At 45.6% G+C, this 18,568-nt stretch overlaps 1 protein-coding gene across 3 annotated transcripts in view; it reads left to right on the forward strand.

Moving 5' to 3' along the window:
• Window positions 1–5,617: 5,617 nt before the first annotated feature.
• The window catches only part of MPP7 (MAGUK p55 scaffold protein 7), a 261,766-nt gene continuing 248,815 nt past the window's right edge, over window positions 5,618–18,568 (forward strand). For 2 of the 3 annotated variants that reach the window (XM_068539180.1, XM_068539161.1), the window contains exon 1: window positions 5,618–5,718. The gene's annotated coding sequence lies outside the window, so the exon portion shown is untranslated. Of the gene's footprint in view, window positions 5,719–8,966; window positions 9,000–18,568 lie in introns of those variants that run through there. The other variant, XM_068539171.1, reaches the window with a different exon arrangement.

Consider the following 18,568-nt stretch of genomic DNA (forward strand, 5'->3'; position numbering starts at 1 on the left):
TCAAAGGGACACACAGGCTCCCATCATCCAGGAAAGAGTGACTCTTCCATTCTCACTGATACTCAAACGGCTAAGTTTCTGACAGCCTATGATTTTAGAGAACAAGTTTTCATCGCTCTATGTCCTTGGTGTTAAGAAAGCAGTTTTTGGAGACTCACACTAGTATGACAAGATGCAGCTGGGAAATTTTTTTTTTAATTATTTATTTATTTATTTATTTAATTTTTGGCTGTGTTGGGTCTTCGTTTCTGCGTGAGGGCTTTCTCTAGTTGTGGCGAGCGGGGGCCACTCTTCATCGCGGTGCGCGGGCCTCTCACCGTCGCGGCCTCTCCCGTTGCGGAGCACAGGCTCCAGACGCGCAGGCTCAGTAACTGTGGCTCACGGGCCCAGTTGCTCCGCGGCATGTGGGATCTTCCCAGACCAGGGCTCGAACCCGTGTCCCCTGCATTGGCAGGCGGATTCTCAACCACTGCGCCACCAGGGAAGCCCTGCAGCTGTAAAATTTTGACGGAGGCACCAAGAGATGATAGATGTAAAATTCTCAGAGTTGCCAGAGCCAGAAGCAAATCTCAAAGGAAATATCTTGGCCCTTTGAGGACTCTTCAAAATCCCTCACTCAAAATCGGATAACAGGGCAGAGGTGGAGTTTAGGGAAGAACCTACGAAGGTTTTCTTTGAGGGAAGCGGTGCCGAGTCCCACATAACCACTCGTCCAAGCGCTTCCTGTTTATCTCACAAGAGAGGGGGCGTCTAAAGCACCACGAGGGCAACTTGACTTGTGTCCTCCGGTATTTGGAATGCCTGGCTTTCACCCGAGGTATCCACAGTGGAGAGGCTGACGGTAGCAGCTTGAGGCAGCAGTTCAGAGAGAGAGAGGGCGGGGGAGGAGGAGGACCCGTGTGCCCTGGGAGCAGCTGCATGCCCACCACTGTTGCCAGTAAAGCATGTATGAGTGCTTCCTGAGGACCAGAGGAGGGAGCTGCGCTGGAGGTGCTGAAACCAGAATACCTGGAGAGGTCCTCGCCAATGGGAACACCTATGGAAGGTGGCCTTCAGGGACCAGAAACTAAGGGGGTGGCAGCCAGAGAAAACTGCGTTGTCTAGGTCATGAGAGGCACAGTCGGATGTTTCAAGTTCAGGTCAATGAAGCTCGAAGTGTTGATCAAAATATTGGCATTTGTATTAAAATTTCTGAATTAAAACTGTATATCTTGTGGTTTAAACCGATCAAAGGATTTTTAATAGTGAACAGCCATCAGCGCAGTGATGAGACAGCCAGGTTTCCATCGGGGCAGGGGCAGGCTTCCCTCCGAGGGCGTGCTGAAGGGACGGTGCTGGGCAGTTTCGCCTTCTGCTTCCCTCCGGCCCTAAGGTTCTGCTTGCCCTACACGCTGGTCTCTTCAGAGCCGAGAGCAAGGTCACCGACCTGGCAAGTGCTTTCGCTCTTCAAATACACTGAGGTCAAGACGTATCCTCCAGGTAGGGGGATTTGGAATTAGTAGAAGGCTAAAGGCAACTTGAAACTGGAAGAGACAAGGGTACTTGGTGTCGGGAAGCCACCTGGAGTAGGGAGATATCAAGAAAGCCGGCAATCACCATTGAGGACACTGGCCTTGGCCTGGGGGCCTCTATGTCGGTGCGAAAGGACAGGGGAAGACTGTCACTGAGTAGAGAATGGAGTCTCATTGACTGGGGGACGCGATGAAGGCCTCTCTGGTCATCTGCCCAGTGCCTGTTCACAAGGACATCTCTGCCCATCAAGAGGGATGGTGACCTCCCTCCCTACACCATAGGTGACCTCCACCCTCCCTACACCATAGGTGATGTGGGGGGAGGGGGAGACCAAGCTGGGCCAGTTATATCTTCTCTCCATGGAACTTGGGTTTGGGTCAAGGGAGTTGATTCAGTCATGCGTGTGTTTGTGTGCATGTGTGTGCGTGTGTGTGTGTCTGGGGTGGCTTTACTCTTACTTATGGACACAGGAGCCTGGAAAGCTGTTTTCTGGAGAAGATTAGAGCAGAAGTGGAGAGAGAGGCAGGTCTGAAGACAGAGAAAACTTCAGCTGAGTTTCTCATCGCTTTTCAGTCTCTGGCTCCTAGCCTTCCTGAAGACTGGCTTATTTTTGCTTATATTGGGTTGGCCAAAAAGTTCATTCGGGCTTTCCCACAACATCACCCGAACGAACTTTTTAGCCAGCCCAATCTTTGGCTTCTATAAGACACCCCTCTATCTTTATAATTAATTTTTGAACTCTATTATTAGGGTAGAGGAATTACTTTTCAGTGGCTTTGAAGCACTGTGTCAGACATTGCAAAGACTGCATTCTTAAATTTCTTAGTTGCTGTATCTTTTGACGCACCATCAGCCAGGTGTACTGAGATTCTATGACATTTCCCAGCCTTTCCTCTGATTGGCAGGGGCTGGCTCTCTTCCCTTATGGATATCTGCTAATTGTAACTTCAACTGAGAAAGAGTGCACCAACAAGCACAGGGAAAGGCTGGAACTAGCAGCACAGATCTCTACCCCAGGGGCTTTAGCTCTGCCCTAATTCTGGTCAGATAGGATTAACACTCTTAACCCATTGCTATCCAAAAAAGAATGTCATAGTGAAAAGCAGGTATCTACTAATTTTAATGACTTTTGTTGAAGAAATGAAGGAGATGACGATGTGAAACAGCGATCAGCTCATTAATTCTCATACTTTGCCAGCCCCCATGCCTTCGGAATGTTGTCACTCATTGGGTTTTTGTTTCCACCTCCTGGGTCCACCCGTGCAAGGCAAGCTTGTGATGTGCGGAGAGTTCATTTTTTTTGTGCCGTGGTCTCTAAGGTTCGCCTCAGGTTCCCTTCCTCCTGCCTGCTGCCCAGTGTTCATCTGCTCTTGCCCCTGGATCTGGAACCTTGTCCCCTGTCACTGGGATGACTCCTGATTTAGCGATTCCTCATCTCCTTCAGGACTGTGCTCCCACAGCTCCCTTGAGTTCCCCCATCGCCTGTGCAGAGCTAGTTTGCCGATAGCTCCACTCGGGTCTGTGTCTCGCACCCAGCCTGTCCTTGGCAAGTAGTGTGCTCTTCATAGATCTATGCTTGATAGACTGACTTAGTCAATGAACGCCCATTTAAAAAGTTAATGATTTGATTGCAATATTAGCAACTTAAGAGAAAGAAATCTCCTTTGTCCCTTTCTGGAAGAAAACGGCCCACCTGGGGAAGTGGAGAGAAGGCCTACCTTTCACTGACGCTTGAAGTATTGATCAACACATCAGGAGTCCATGCAGTAGAATACAAACTTCTCACCATTGCCTACCAGGCCCCGCCGTCCTCTCTGCCCTGTCTGGGACCACCCCTCCTGTACCAGCCTAGCCACCTGGCCCTCTCTCTGTTCCTCTAACACGTGACTTTTCTTCCTCCTTCAGGGCCTTCGCCCTGCTGTTTCCTCTACCAGGAATGTCATAGCCTTGCAGTTTTGTAGAGCTGTGGTTTCTCACTTAGGTGGCACCTCAAATCTTAGCATTTCTCCTAGAGCATTTCTCCTTAGAGTATTCCTCTCTTCCCTAATTAAAGTCACTCCCCCATCCCTCAGGTCACTGTTTCCTTCTTTGCCCTGATCCCTTTCTGTAACTTTATCTGTTCACTGGTTCATTATCTGTCTTCTCCAACTGATAAATATCTTCCAGTCTGTCTTGTTCAAGACTATACTTAGTAGAGTGCCTAGTTCATGGCAGGAACTAGTAGTACTTGGTAATTAATATTGATTACATGTTTGGTGAGTAAGTGAATAAAAGAATAATCTTTGATATAAATTACTTAATCTCAAAGAAAGAATGTTAGTGACAGAATCTTAGGCGTTATTGTGGAATAAACTTTACTAGGAGTGCTAAGCCCTTCTCATCCCTCCCTCCTCCCCACCCCCTTCTTCTTCTTTTAAACAAAACTAGATCTCAAGACTAAGTTTCTCTCTCAGACTACTCTGGGACACATATTTTCAGACTATCGTTTAGAATTGCATTTCTTTCAAGGGTTCTATAAAAAAGGCTTTGTTAGGTAATGAGGTTACTCTGTCCTCCAAAGAGCTTTACCTTGTTCTCCAGAAATGAGAGAAAAAAAGATTTGTCTCATTCTTTGTATTAGGTTTCTTGTCCTTACATCACTTCAAGTTCATGTTTACCTTAACATTCCTTTCCTTCCTTACGTTTGACTTTTGTCGATCTCCATTTTTTCTCAACACTATAAAATTTATGGAGCTGTTGGGTGAAGTGCTTCACTTCAAATAGCCTATTTCTGAACCTCGTGGGAATGACAAAAAGAACAAATAGAAGAGGAAAGCAGCTAGAGAGGGTTAAGCGAGTGTGGTCCCCCGGTGAGATATACTTCGCCCCCTTTCTAGACTGGCTGGCGTGGTTTGAGAGCTCAGATGACTCTAGGTATTCATCTTCACTCCCTTCTCCTCCCTCTGCTTCAGTCTTCAAAATCTAAGTCTCATCTCTGAGGGCTGTCACGTTCCTTTCTTTCTTAAAATTCCCTCCATTAGCTGAGTTTTCCAGTTTATCTTCTAAATTTCTTTCTGTAGTCTACTTTTTTGGTTAAAGCTTTATTGTGTATTTTGTATTCTCACTTCTTGCTATGAATCTGCTTACTGGGCAGTTCACTGTACACTATATGTTGGGTAAATAGTAGTTATATGGAAAGAGTATTTATAAAGTTCTTTAAGACAGCTCAGTCATATTTATAAAGTTCTTTAAGACAGCTGAAGGGGGCTGATACCAGAATGTACTTTTTTGATGGCCCTCAGGTGTTGCGTTTATTACTGTATTTTCTTCTATTGTGGAAGGATTAGTTCCCACGGATATCCTCAAAGTTTGCCTTTACCATTCTGTGTACCTTATTCATTTCCTATTAAACATTGTTTTTTCTAATTATACAAGTAATACGCGTTCAATATGGAACACGGAAAGGTTAAAAACAAAAACAAAAACAGCATAATCTCGCCAGGGGTGAAAACATTTCACACCTTCTTTTTGCATATGCCAATTTCCCTGTGAATCTTAGGCAGCATTTTAAAAAACACCCAAGAGGTCGCTCTAAATCTAAGCGATGTTAAAGATTAGCTGCTATTCACCAAGTTCATACGGAAATCAAAGACTCTTGGTGGAATAAGGAAGCTCGCGTCTAGCAAAGGAACCTGGGCATCCGGGGTTCCCTTAAGGAAGGCAGCTAGCTGGTCCACGAAACAGCTGGTTCTGCAGCCACCCGGGGGCGGAGCGGGCGGAGGCGGAGCTTCGATGATTGGGGTAGGAGGAGAGGAGCTACAGGGCTGCCACCAATCAGGGCTCTGCTTTGTTTTCACCTACCGACCAATGAGGGAGCGCTGCTGGCGAGCCTGTCTTCAAATCGGAGACGTGCGCCCCTATCGCAGCCAATCAGCAGGCGCCTCTTACACAGCGTCCGCCGCGTTCTCGCCCCACGGGCAGAGCGGCCCCGCCCCGCCCCGCCCCGTCCCTCCCCTCCGGCCGCGGCCCCGCCCCGCCGCGGGGCTGCGGGGCTGGAGCGGGGGCCGGGCTCCCGGGCTCGTGCGTCTTGCGCCCGCCGCGGCGGTGCCGAGCCCGCAGGCTGCTGATTGTCCTTCGCGGCGGCCGCGGTCGCAGCCTCCTTTCCTCGGCCGGGGCTGCCTGCGCCGGAGCGAGCGCGCCTCTCGCGGCTACGGCCGCCCGGAGCAGGTAAGGGGCGCCGGGGCTGCAGCGCCTGTCCGAGCCCGGGCGCGGGGCGGGCTCCCTGGCTCTCCCGCCGCCGCGGCCGGCAGGTCCGCGTCTCCCGGAGCCTCCCGCCCGCCTCGGGGCGCCTCCGCTGGGAGCGCGCGGCCGCTGCACCTGGCGGGGCGGGGAGCCCTGCAGGTGGAGGGGAGACACGGAGTTGAGTCAGTCCGGCTCGCGGCGCAGTGGACCTGCTGATGAGGAGCGATAAGCCGAGTGGCTTTTTTTTTTTTTTTTTTTAAAGCGGGAAAGGTGTCTGTATTTAGGTGGTGTGAGTTATAGCCTTCGTGGACACGGGCCCTTTGCAGTGCGTTTAGCCAGGAATATGATTTACTTATTACTTATTATTTTAAAATTCAAAGCAGCCTTTAACGTGAACTTATTCGGGGTTTTTTCTTCCGTGACAAGTAGACCCAACAGTGTGACTCACCCTTGTCTGGGCTGCAGTGCGGGCCGTGCGGTGGGGACGAGGGGAGCAACGTGGATGGCGATGCCGAGCTAGTGTGCAAGAGTCTGGGGTTGGCAGCTTGTCTCTGTGACTCCTCGTGGGTGGGTGTAGACTTGAGATTCTTTTTCTTATTTTTTAATCATTAGCATTCGACTAAAAAAAAGCCTTTCTAAACACAGCCTCCGGGCTTTAGGTTTTAGGGATGCACCTGCTACCCACGCAGTAATACTTTGCAGACAAGTCCTCGGCAGTTAACTACAGTGATGTGATTTACCTGTAATGAAGCACCTTGAATTGCTGTTACCTTTTCTTTGACTTGCGTAATAGCTTTTTCTCATTCACCATTTGTTCACAAGTGAAATGAAGGTCACGAGTTTTAGCAGAAATGGCATAGTGAGGACTCTTGGAGCAGATCCTCCCTTCCAGGTGCACTGCATTTAGGTCTTTGAATTGAGAAGCTCACTGCCCTGCATCAATATTGGTATTCTCTTACTCTCCAGAAGCAGGTCGTGCACCTCACGCCCATTTTGGAGGTACGTAAACTCAGAGCCCTAGAGATGAAGGGAATTCTGCTCCAGGTCTGTAGACTCCTGCGATTATATACCTGTTATGGGTTTAATGCACGATCCAGTAAGGTTCCCACCATCAAGCAGGCTTCTGCATACCGATTTGATTCCCATGTACACCAGTCAGAGGTGGAGATGGTTATTTCCAAGTAAAATATTCTTAGGCTTTTTTTTTTTTTTTTTTTCTCCCCTCCTAGGTTGCTAAGATAGTTTGAATTTCACCAGAAAGGTGATTTTTCACACAGGTAAGAAAACCGGTGCTATGTGAAAAATCTCTTATTTTAAGTTTTGGGAGGTTTTCCACATTAGAAAATCTTATCTTCTTTGTTTGCATCTCTGGCTTAGCATTGGACTTGAATACTGCTTTCTGAATTGAACTAGTTAATATTCATAAGGCAAGTAAAACTGAAGCGTAATACATTTTGGTTACGATTTTGTTTCAGGAAGTGTTTATTATGAATTTAGAAGTGTCGAACATGTAAAAATCATCTCTTCCTTGATGGGAGTAACCCAAGGGAGTTTGGGGGTTAACGGCAAGTGGGGTTAGATGGGTAGTTGAGAGGGACCCCTTGAGTGATGTCAAGGCTTGGGGAACCCGGGGAGTTGTTAGGTCATGTTAAATTTATTAGTCATCAGGAACATGGAAATGTCTTATTTATTACTGAATGGAGCTGTTTAATCATGAAGCAACATCTTGTTTTCATGGCAGGTGCTCTGCTGGGTGGAACGTGTACATTTTGACATAACTTATTTGTCATGTAAGGCATCCCTTACGTAGGGCTTGTCCATTCGGCTCTGATTCTGTTTACTCATTTATTTGTTTTTGCATTAATGTCTTTACTTAATATTTTTTTTTGGAACATTAGGAATTATTTTTTTTTTTAGTTATTTCTGAGATATACATTTTAAAGTAATAACTAGAATTACGACTTATAACATTATACCAGAACATATAAGATTTTTAGAAATTTCACGTAATGTCTGAAACATTTATATTAACATATTTCCATACAAATAACCCAATGAAAGTTTAGTATTTGTTGTTTTGTTTGTTTGTTTTTTTATATTGCAGGTTCTTATTAGTCATCAATTTTATACACATCAGTTCTTTACTTAATTTTTACTCCTCTGGTCAAATTAAAATTTCTAGCACCCAAGCAGAACATTCCATAAAGCAGCCTTTATCATCTGCTAATTTGTACAGAAAGTGAGATCTCTTCTGATTAGCACCTCTTGCAGTGTGGGAAGTTGGAAAGAGATTTAGGCTGTTTGTAGGGTATTTACCTGTATTCTTAGCTAGGGCCTGTAGCCCGCATGTGATTTTTCAGGGTTTCTACCCTTCGAAAAAGATTTAATTACCACATTACACAGCTTCCACTAGATGGTGCACTGGGTGCTGTTTACTGGAGATTTCAATCAGATTTTTTTTGTTTTTATTAATAGCATTTCACTGACAAAGATACAAATGTGCTGCAACTGTCACCACTGAAATTCAAACAGAATTGCAATCAGTGATTTAAGTCAGTTTTATTAAATGAGATTATTTGGAAGGACATGGCAGCTTAATTTAAAGTGAGGGAAGTTGTTAGTAATTTTAGAAACAACAGCTAAAAAACTCTCTGGTTCTTGCTGTGCTCAGGAACCTAGAACAGAGTGTGAATTTATTGGTCCTTATTTACGTACACTTGAACTGGTTTGTTTTTAATGGTGTGTGTTTTGTTGAAATCCTGTGTGAACTCTGATGAACTCTTTGAGCGTGGCTTTATGCTCTGCCCTCTTAGATTACTGATTCTTTAAACGAAGAGGTAGGATAAAGTGGCTATATATAGCAAGATTATTCGATACCTGCTATGAACGAATACTTAAGTTAAAAATCTTTTTTTCCAGGCACGTAAAACAGTTTTTATTCCTTGAATGCTCACTTCGTAAATCTTTCTGTTGTTTTGGGAAAGCATGATTGTCTGCTTCACTTAGGAAAGAGCAGGGAGCTTTCTTTCTCCCTTGGGTGGCGGGAGCTTGCTTGTTACTGGCCTGGTTACTGGTTAAATTGCTTGTCACCGATAGTTACAGAAAGGAGATGAGAAAACACAGCCACGGCTTTGGTAAAATGCCGTGCCGTTTTCGGGTTAGAAATGGCAGGGTTAGTGCGGAGTAAGGACTGGTTAGGGTGACTGCATTTTGTGAGGTGTTTTGCGGAAGACCCTGGACTTTTGAAAGACAGCGCGAGCACTCAGGTGAGAAGGTCTGTAGGCGGTTGGTGTGTGTCTGTATGATCCAGTTCCGCTGAGCTTTGTGTGGGCAGGAGAGCTTTGGCGGTTGCTTCTCGGAACCAGCTCTGGCCCCCAGGGGAGGTGATGGTGGTTTGGGAGGGGAAAATCAGGAGGTGCTGCTCCTTCCAGGAAGGAAGCTCCTGGGGGGGCTGCCCGCCCTTGGGGGAGCGTGGCCGGGCGGTGGGCGGGTGTAAGCAGCCTGGTGATGAAAAAGCGGCCCGAGTGTGGGCTTCCCCGAGTCAGGGAGCATTCTGAGTCAGGTTCACAGCCGCCCTGTGGTCCAGGCTTGGGCTGCTTAATGCTGCCGGCTTCAAATTTATGTAAAATAAGCAGAATCCTGAACTTGGTAAAATGAACGACTTGTGTACGCAAGGGAATGGCTGGAGAGAGTTATTTGGCATGTGATAGGTTCTCGAATTACGGTAGGTGCTTGAACATACCTCCGATACTCGGTCTCTCATTCCCTTTGGAAAAAGGCGTCATTAGAAATAGGAAACCTTGAATACGCACGGAGCTGGGGTGTTCATATTGGGCAGTTGATCTGGGGACAAAAGAAGGCACTGGTCTAAATATTGCTTTGAGAAGAGAAGGGTCGGGTAGGGTGCCCTAGAGGGCTGGTCCAGCTCAGGGGCCGGGAAAACTTTAGCACTTATTGCTGTAGTCTGTACAGTAAAAGCCTCTTGATTGGCTTTACTCGTGATGAAAAGCTTGCTCTTTGCAAGACAGTGCCTCTGTACGTGTACTTAACAGCAGTTTGAATCATGAGAATCAAACATTTCTGAGGGTTGGAAACTTCTTGTTTTGGCACTTGGAAGTTTGTGGAAACAAGGTTGTAAAAATCTGGAGTGGAGCCAAGGATGAAAAGGGTTGTGGAGCCATGGACCAAGGTTTGCCAAGCTTCTGCAGCTGATACTCAAAATATTTGTTTTTCCTCTTCCTAATATGGCTCGGGATTTAAATTGTGAAGATTCTGTGTGGACCTCTGTGCTCCCTTTCATGTTTGGAATGTAGCTCAGTCCCCAGTAGGGCCCATCGGAGTTGACTATGTTTTAGACGGTCTAATCAGGGTACAGAGTCCAGGGGGAGGAGGTGCCGTGCTGTGGGTAATGAGGAAATGAATTAATATCATTTTGATCTTTTTTAAAATAGGGTCACAATTTCGCGTTTTGGAATTTTCAAAATGGTAGTCATTTCACCTTTAACATTCATACAGTTGAGTATGAAAACTTTAGGCTGAGGTTCTCAAACTTTATCGGTCCTCAGAATCACCGGGAGGGCTTGTTAAAATTCAGGTGGCTGGTTCGCTCCCACAGTTTCTGATTCCTCAGGTCTGGGGGTGGGCCCTGAGAATATGCACTGCTAATAAGTTCCAGGGTGACGGGTGGCGATGCTTCTGGTCGGGGAAAACCACTGGCAAGATTCCAGGGGGGAATATAAATGTGGTGGTGAAGAACCGAGGCTTTGAATGCCTGCTCTGCCTGTTATTCCTTCTTTGACATCAGGCAACTTTCTTACCTCTGGTCTTTCATTTCTAAAGTGGAAATAATGTAGTAGTATGTTGTTGGGAGTGTTACGTGACCTCAAACGTGTGTAAAAACTCGTAGGACGTTGCCTGGAGGCTTGCAAGCATGCAATAAATGCTGGCTTTTAATCATAAAAGTCAACTAGTGAAGGAAATAACTAGAATCCTGAACCTTGTAAAGTTGAGGTATGTTCCCTGAGGACAGAAACTTTTATCTGTATCTTCATTTCCCTGCCGTGTGCTGTGGGAAGGATACAGGAGTACTCAACTTCCGTTTAGTGAATGAAGGGAAAGTTTGTGGATCCTAATGATTTTCCAGAAACCTTTTTAGAGACGTAGAGCATTCACATCGCTGGTGTCTTTTTCTCCCTCTAAAAAGCTTGAACTCTTTGGTCAAAATATACTGGACCCTAGCTGTAGTCACCGTAGTCCCTACTTGATAGGACAGGAATCTTAAAGGTGGCTCCTTGGGGCTCAGTTACAAGGCAGCACCTGGATGTCCTTCAGACCGTCTGCAGCCTCCCCTGGAGCACGGTGACTGAACTCGATGCCCGGGATGCAGTTCCTGGACACCTTTCCAAAGCTTGCTGGATGCCTGGCTCACTTTCTTCCCACGGATCTCTGAGAGCCGCCTTCTCTCTGGCCATCCCCTGGGTAGTAGCCCCTCCCTTCCCATCACTTCCTGTCACAATCACCCATTTTATTTCCATTGTAGCAGTGATCACACGCTTAACCGTAGCTTTATCTGTTTCCTCTTTATTGTTTCACTGGAACGTCAACTCTGAGGGCAGGGACCTGATCTGCCGCACGGGCGCAGGGCCTGATGTACAGGGAGATGCCGGTTCAGCGAAGGGGCGTGTGACATGGGGACCCCCTCTCCCACATCAGGTGTGCAGAGCTGGGTTAGTGGCCCTCTATCACCACTGGTCCTCGCAGAGCCTCTCGTGTTAATTTATTGCGTTTCCCCCTTTTCTCCTCACAGCACCCTCTCTCAGGCATAGCCGTAATTTCCTTGAGTTCTGCCAGGTGATTAGCTGGGCTGGCTGTGCTCGGTTACACTCCCCACGTTCTTGCTGGCACTTGATAGTTTCTGACCTTATAATTTTTTTCTAACCTGATGCCACAGATGGAGCGTCTGGGCACATATGTTACTGCTCTTATCTGCAATTCTCTGATTACTAGTGCAGTTAAGTATCTTATCAGATGCTTATTAAGTGTGTGGGTTTCCCTTTCTGTGAATTGGCACTGACCTATTTATCTGTATTTAAGTTTTTTGCAAGGGGAGCAATCTATGGTATTTTAGTGGCCAGCTTTTTCTTTTGGGTGTTCTATGAAGATGATGATTTCACCTTTACATAATGGCCGTTTGTCATTTCCTTCCAGTTCTTGCTCTCTGTGTGTTCTTGCCTCGCTGCATTTGTCTAGACTTGGCGATGATGTGTTGAAGATTAGCAGAGATAGCGGCCCCTTGATCACTTTCATACCCTGAAAGGAATTCATCCTTAGTTTTGCCTTTAATTGGGAGACTTCATTTTTTAAAATTATATTTGATTTCATTTTTAAAAAATTTGTTGTGACTTCACTGTCGTTTAAAAAACTGGAGAAGCAAGCAGAGAATTCTCTTCCTGATCTTGGTAAGGAAACTGACCTAGATGGTATATAGCTCTTAACCCTGAAAAGTTACAGTTGTCTGTCTTGAGATTTTTAAATTAAATATTTGAATTATTTTCATCAGGCTTTTCCAAAGTAAGTTGTATATGATGACTCTGGTTAGTTGAAAGCCATCGTGGGTTTGGAAGAACAAAGCAGAGATCGTTATGCATCTTATACCGTGAATTTTAAAAACTTTATTCAAGTGTAAGATATACCTAGAAAAATGCGTACACCGTATACCTAGAAATATATAATGCATCTGTCCCAAGTGTGCGGCTCACTGAATTTTCACAGAGCAAACACACTTGTGTAACCAGCATTCAGGTGAAGAAACAGAACATTGCAGGACCCCAGAGGCCATCCTCCTACTCATTTCCCAGATCCTGACTTGTAACGATGTGGAGTAGTTTGGGTTCCCTGTCACCTGGCTCCTGCTGGGCTCCCAACTTTGCTCCAAGGAGAAATCAAAGTCATGTCTGAGAGCTTTGAAGAAGCATGGCCTTGCCCTAGACTCCAGTTCTCGCAGCTGTTGTTTTCAAACCTTTGGTCACAGTACCACTTCACACTCTTAAAAATTATTAAGGATGCTTTGTCTGTGTGGGTTGTATCTATTAGTATTTACTGGGTTAGAACTTCCAACAGGAAATTTTATTTATAAATTCATTAAAAAATAATAACCCCATTATATGTTGACATAAATAACTTCTTTATGAAAAATAACTTTATTAAAATAATTGAGAAGTGTGACATCGTTTTACGTTTTTGCAGCTCTTTTTAATGTCTGGCTTAGTAAAGACAGCTGCATTTTCGTATCTGTTTCTGTATTCACTCTGTTGTGATTTATTGTTTGGCTGAAATATATGAAGATAATCCCACCTTCCACAGACCTGCAGTTGGAAAAGAGAGGAGTATTTTAGTATTCTTTTTAGGTAATCATTCTTTGATCCTACACTAAAACTCTGTAAGTGGTAGTTCCTTAAAGTTGAGTTGCAGAGTAGAAGCTGAACCCCAATCAGTAAAGTTTTCTCGCTCTGTTACATTTAAATCTATCGGTCTGTCTTGTACTTTGAATCTTTTTACCCATACATGATTGAGAAAATGTTCATTCATGGAATTATATAAATCTGCCAAATATTGGCATGTGTTATGATACCATTTGAAAAAAAAAAAAAAAGCCCATTTGTAGGATCACCAGTGAGCCCATCAGAAGAATCTGTGAGTACTGAGAAAGCTTTCATGAGAGTTCCTGGCGGCAGGTATAATTTTTCCAAAAACTGAATTTCTGCTTGAAAGCTTGAATTTTATTATTGGCAACAAACATTTCAGGTGTTTTCCTTGAAGCGTCTGGCTCACTGGGTTCAGTTTTGAGAAAATGTTTACCAGATACCCAACTTTCAGTACTCAGTTTGTCTTCCAGTTATTTATATAAGAATACTACTCTATGGGGAATTAAAAAAGCCGCTAGTTCAGCTTACACATAGAGCAACTGGCACAGTTTCTTTTCCTCGAGATGACCGTCATTCTCCAGTGGACAGCTCAGGTTCTTATGTGCACTTCCTACTTTGTCACACAGAATATTAAAAAGACATGCATTCAAGGGTCAAGATGTCACCCAGTTGTTAGTTTTCACCGTTTCTTCAAGGACATTCTTAGGTGAAACTGGTGCTTTTTTCCCCCTGAGTTCCTCTTGGTGAGGACTGCTGTGATGACCTGCACAGTTGGTGCCCCTGCCCTGCTTTGTGCTAAGGTGCCAGTGATTTTACACTGCCTGGCTTGAATATCATCCGTGCACATGTCAGTGTAGTGAAAAGCACAACCTCTCAGCGTTGTTGCACAAATAGTTTTTATGTCCTGAAAGGTTCTTGAGAAGTCCCAGGATTTCCTGGACCCTGAGAGCAAGGAGCTGGCACCTAGCATCTCCTCCAGCGCAGCCGAGGGCCAGCGCCTCATTCTGATGTCTGCCTGACGGTGCTGAACCAGACCCAGCTGCTTTGCCTACTTACTCCTAAAGCGATCTTCTTAGAAGCAGGGACTTGCCACTTCTTGGCTCAGCTCGACTGTATTTTTCCCAGTGAAAGAAAGTTTAGTAACACTAGGAAAGCAAATATTTCTGAGATCAGCAACTCCAGACGTATATGAAGCTGTGCATTTTGCTGTCTTAACACAGTAAACACATCCACAAACATGCTATTACTTGGTTGCTTTTTCTCATCTTTTTAGACGGAGATAATCACAAAGAGACTTGGAAGAAATGTCCTGTGCGTGTATCAAAAAATATTTGCTTGGTAACATCATAATTAAGAAGAATTATAACAGGTAGTAACCTGTTGTGATGCTCTCAACTTAATGTGCGGTTTAACCTGTTCTTCTGTTCTTTTATTTCCTGTAAATGCTAATCTGATCTTGATTTGATTCAGTTTCTATTTTTTTTGGCAAAATTGCTTCCTAGGTGGTTGAGTGTACTGGTAGCTGGATTCAGGCAGTGTTGGTTGTCTCTCTGTGATGTTCACGGTCATTGATAATCATTGCCTAGATCCATTATTTTATTAGGGGTTTGCAAAATCGTGATATTTAAATTCTGTCTTCCTTTTTAATTTATTAGGATATTTTAATAAAGAGAAAGTATATTATTTGAGATGTAGTTAGTAGAGAAAAGGCAGCTTAAATGTTTGATTAAAAAAAAATAGTTTTCAACACTGGTTTTCAAGTTTGTTCAGGATGAAGAAATTGGTCTGTCCTTTTTCTTTGAAACACCAAGCTAAATTGCACTGGTTTGTAGAAGTAAGTAAATCCAAAGGAAACTATTAACAGAAAATTCCTTTTGTTGTATTCTTAAAGTAACTTAACTAATTTGAAATAAAATATAATAGTAGACACATCTTGGTGCTATTAAAGGAATTGGAATTTTTTTGAGTTAAACCAAGATTTTTCTTGCCTCTAGAATAATGTGTTTATTGCATGTAATTATCCTTTTACATATCTTACATTGTGTTTTGAGAGCAGATTTGAAAGTGTATAAGGCATCCTGCCTTGAAGGTGCTGATGGTGCAATAAAACAGGTGAAAAGTTGACCGTTTATATAAATTTGTCACTGGCATTCTGTGGGTTGCAGTATTTCCCCGTTAAAAATTTATAGTGCTGAGAAATGGATGATAGAAGATAAAGTTTTCTTTGGAAAAGCGAAAGCAGTAGGTAAAACTGGTTATCTGAGGGGCAAGTCAAATGGAACTAGAGCGTCTGTTGGATTCGGGTGAGAGAAAAAGGAGAGGCAGATGCCTGCAGTCCTGACCTGCAGACTTTCACCCGGGTTCCTGCTGGGGCCGCCTGTGACTTGGAGCAGGTCCTTCTGCTTCAGGTCAGGCTGGTTTTCAGCTGCTCCTCCCTCCCCGCATTCCTTCTCATAATTGGAGTGACTGCTGAATGCACGATACTCAGTACCTGGATGACAAAAGGTTATATAAACACTTGTACGTTTGTGAAACCCCTCCTGGGAACTGACTCACACCCGTGATCAACAGTGGGATTCTTCACACACTAGTTGGTCCTGTACCCTTCCTCTCGTGTGTATTTCAGATTGGTGTGCTCAGCAAAGCGCTTTATTTCATTACTGATGCACATGGTTTCAGGACTAAGATTTGTTAACTTGTGTTCAGGGCAGTGTCTTACACTTTGTAAATGACAGCTAAAGTGATTTTGATTTGGCTTCTGGTGTCCTCCGTGTTTCTGACCTCCAGAGGACTCCAGAACTGGGTAATTAAATTTACTCTTCTGCATATGGAGCCTAAAATATCCCTCAGGGACAGACTGTGACTGCTGAGGCGGGACTGCTTATCAGAATAGCGATTTTCCGGTCTGAGAATAACTGTGGACTTAATAAAAGCTTTGGAACGCTTTAGCAGACTGGGACAGGCTTGGAGTTGACAAATAATCGCTGCCGTTTATCGGTCCCTTGCTGTAAGCCAGGCACTTTGCTGAGCTAGCTCTCCTTAGATATTTATGCTTAATTCTTACAGCTGCCCTTTAAGTTACTGTCATTTTTATTTTGCAAATGGGAAAAAACCAAGTCATGGAGAAGTTAAATAATTTGCCCTGAGTCATGTGACTAGGAAGTGGTAAAAGCTTGGATTCAGACCCACGTCACCTGTTCTTCTAAACATCAGAGAGCAGATAGTGTGAGAGCGTCATATGATTTGAACTCGTACCGGAATTCTTCTCTCCTTTTTATACATCTTCAGTCTGTCTTTCTTTGGCTCCTTATCTTAGTCTGGAAAGGCACGAGTCTAACCGGCTTCGGCCAGCGCGCTAACACTTTCCACCAAAGCGCACCCCTCAGTGACAGAAGTTTGCCCGGGAGAAGTCTGAGGGCTCTTCAAGGAGTAGCCCACCACCAGCATAAAATCGTTCTGAAGTTTACGTTTGATCTGATAGGTTAAACGTCACTTGCCATTGTGTGAAATGGACATTCCGGGAAGATGTGGCATTTTTATGCCCACCCTTCACCCTCCACAAGAGACCTCAGTTTGAGAGCAAGTCTGTGGGACCTTGTGGAGATGTCCTGGCCACATGTGGGCGCTGGGTAGTTCTCCCTGTTGGCGTGGTGAGGCCGGGAGGGCAGGAGGGCCCCGACGCGGTGCGGGGGGACACTGGTGAGGGGGCGACGGGGGGGGGGGGGGCAGCGCGGCAGGGCTGGGCTGGATGCGGATTCGGGCGGAGACTGAGTTGATGGCCGGATGGGGCACTTAGTTCTCCGGCTTCTCAGACGGTGTCATCTCTTCTCTGTTCCTGCTGCTGGCCCTTCTTCTTGCTGCTGGCCCTCAGCTGTGGGAGTGGCTTCAGGCCTCGATCTGTCTTCAGACCCCCCTACACACGCGCACACACACGCACACCCGCCCCACCCCCCCCGGCTTTGCCCATCGTCTGGGTTCCGGCCATGCTTTCTGTGTGAGCGACTCCAAACTGCCGGGGTTCCAGCGAGCTCGGGTCCACTGAGCCCACCTGAGCCTCGTTTGCGGGAGTCGGTCTGCACTTGCTTTGTGGCATCCCCTGGATGTTTGAATGTCTCCGAGTTAGCGTTGATTTCAGCTGCTCTTCCCTCTGAAGCCGACTGTGACATTTTTAGGCCGTCTACAAATGGCCAGGAAGAGAGCATTTGCGTGTCCACCGTGGGTTCCCCTCAGATCCCTGTTTAATCACCAAGGGGGCAGAGCTCACTGGAAGGTTGAGCTGAGGCAGCACGAGCTGGAATTCCTCTCTGGCCTGTGGTTCCCAGTGAAGCGTGCGTCTGCCTGCGACAGCGTCAGGGCTTACGTTGCATTTCCAGCAGATCTACGGGAACAGTCGAGTACTTCCTTTTACGAGAATGTGCATAACACTAGGTTGTACGGTTTTTTAAACTACACTTAGCTTCTTCAAGGCCAGACGCCTCCTCGTGAGGCTGCCGGGCTGGTGCTCTGGATGGTGACTACACCTCCGGTCCCCGTGTCCTGGAGAGTCTCTTTCTCCTACTCGCTTCCTAGTTTAGTTGGTATTTATTGCCCTGGTCACCGAAGACCTTAAGGCCATATACGTATGTCTTAATGGTTAAGGATGTAGACTGTAAAACAGGAACATTTTTTTGCAGACCACTTGGTTGAGGTATGACTGACATACAAAAAGCTGAATGTACTCGATGTCTGCAATTTAATGAGTGTGCATTTCGAGATAAGTGTACATCTGGGAAATCATTGGTACACTCTGTGCCATCAGCTCCAAAAGTTTCTTCCTGCCCTCTGTATTATTACTTTGTGGTAAGAATACTTGACATAAGATCTGCCCCCTGAGCAGATTAAGAATACCGCGTGGTGGTGTATCTGTAGGCGCCGTGCTGTGCAAATCTCTGGGACTTTCATCTCCTAAAGCTGAAACTTTGTACCCTTTGTCTCATGCCTCCCCGCGTCCCCCTGCCCCCAGCCCCTGGAGACCACCGCTCCACTCTTTGCTCTGTGAGTCTGCCTGTTTAGATTGATCACAGAAGCAGTGCCATGTAGCACCTCTGCCTGTGACTGGCCTGTTTCACGTACCACAATATCCGCCAGGTTCATCCACATCGTCAAATGGCAAGATTTCCTTCTTCAAGGCTGAATAATATGCTAAACATTTTTGGATTCAAATTCTAGCTCTGCTCGTTGCTGGTCTTACGAACGAAGGCACATTATTTACTCTAAGCCTCCGTTTTCTCACCTGAAGCCGGCTGGCGGCAGTGCCTGCCTCAGGCGAGGGTGGCGAGAGCCCTTGGTGTCGCGTCTGGCACAGATCGAAGGTCCACAAGTGGCGGTTGCTCTTCCTTGTTAATCAGCAGTGTGGTTGGAGACCCTGCAGG

This window comes from Eschrichtius robustus, chromosome 1 (genome assembly GCF_028021215.1).
Source record: "Eschrichtius robustus isolate mEscRob2 chromosome 1, mEscRob2.pri, whole genome shotgun sequence".
In the NCBI taxonomy this organism is placed as follows: Eukaryota; Metazoa; Chordata; class Mammalia; order Artiodactyla; family Eschrichtiidae; genus Eschrichtius; species Eschrichtius robustus.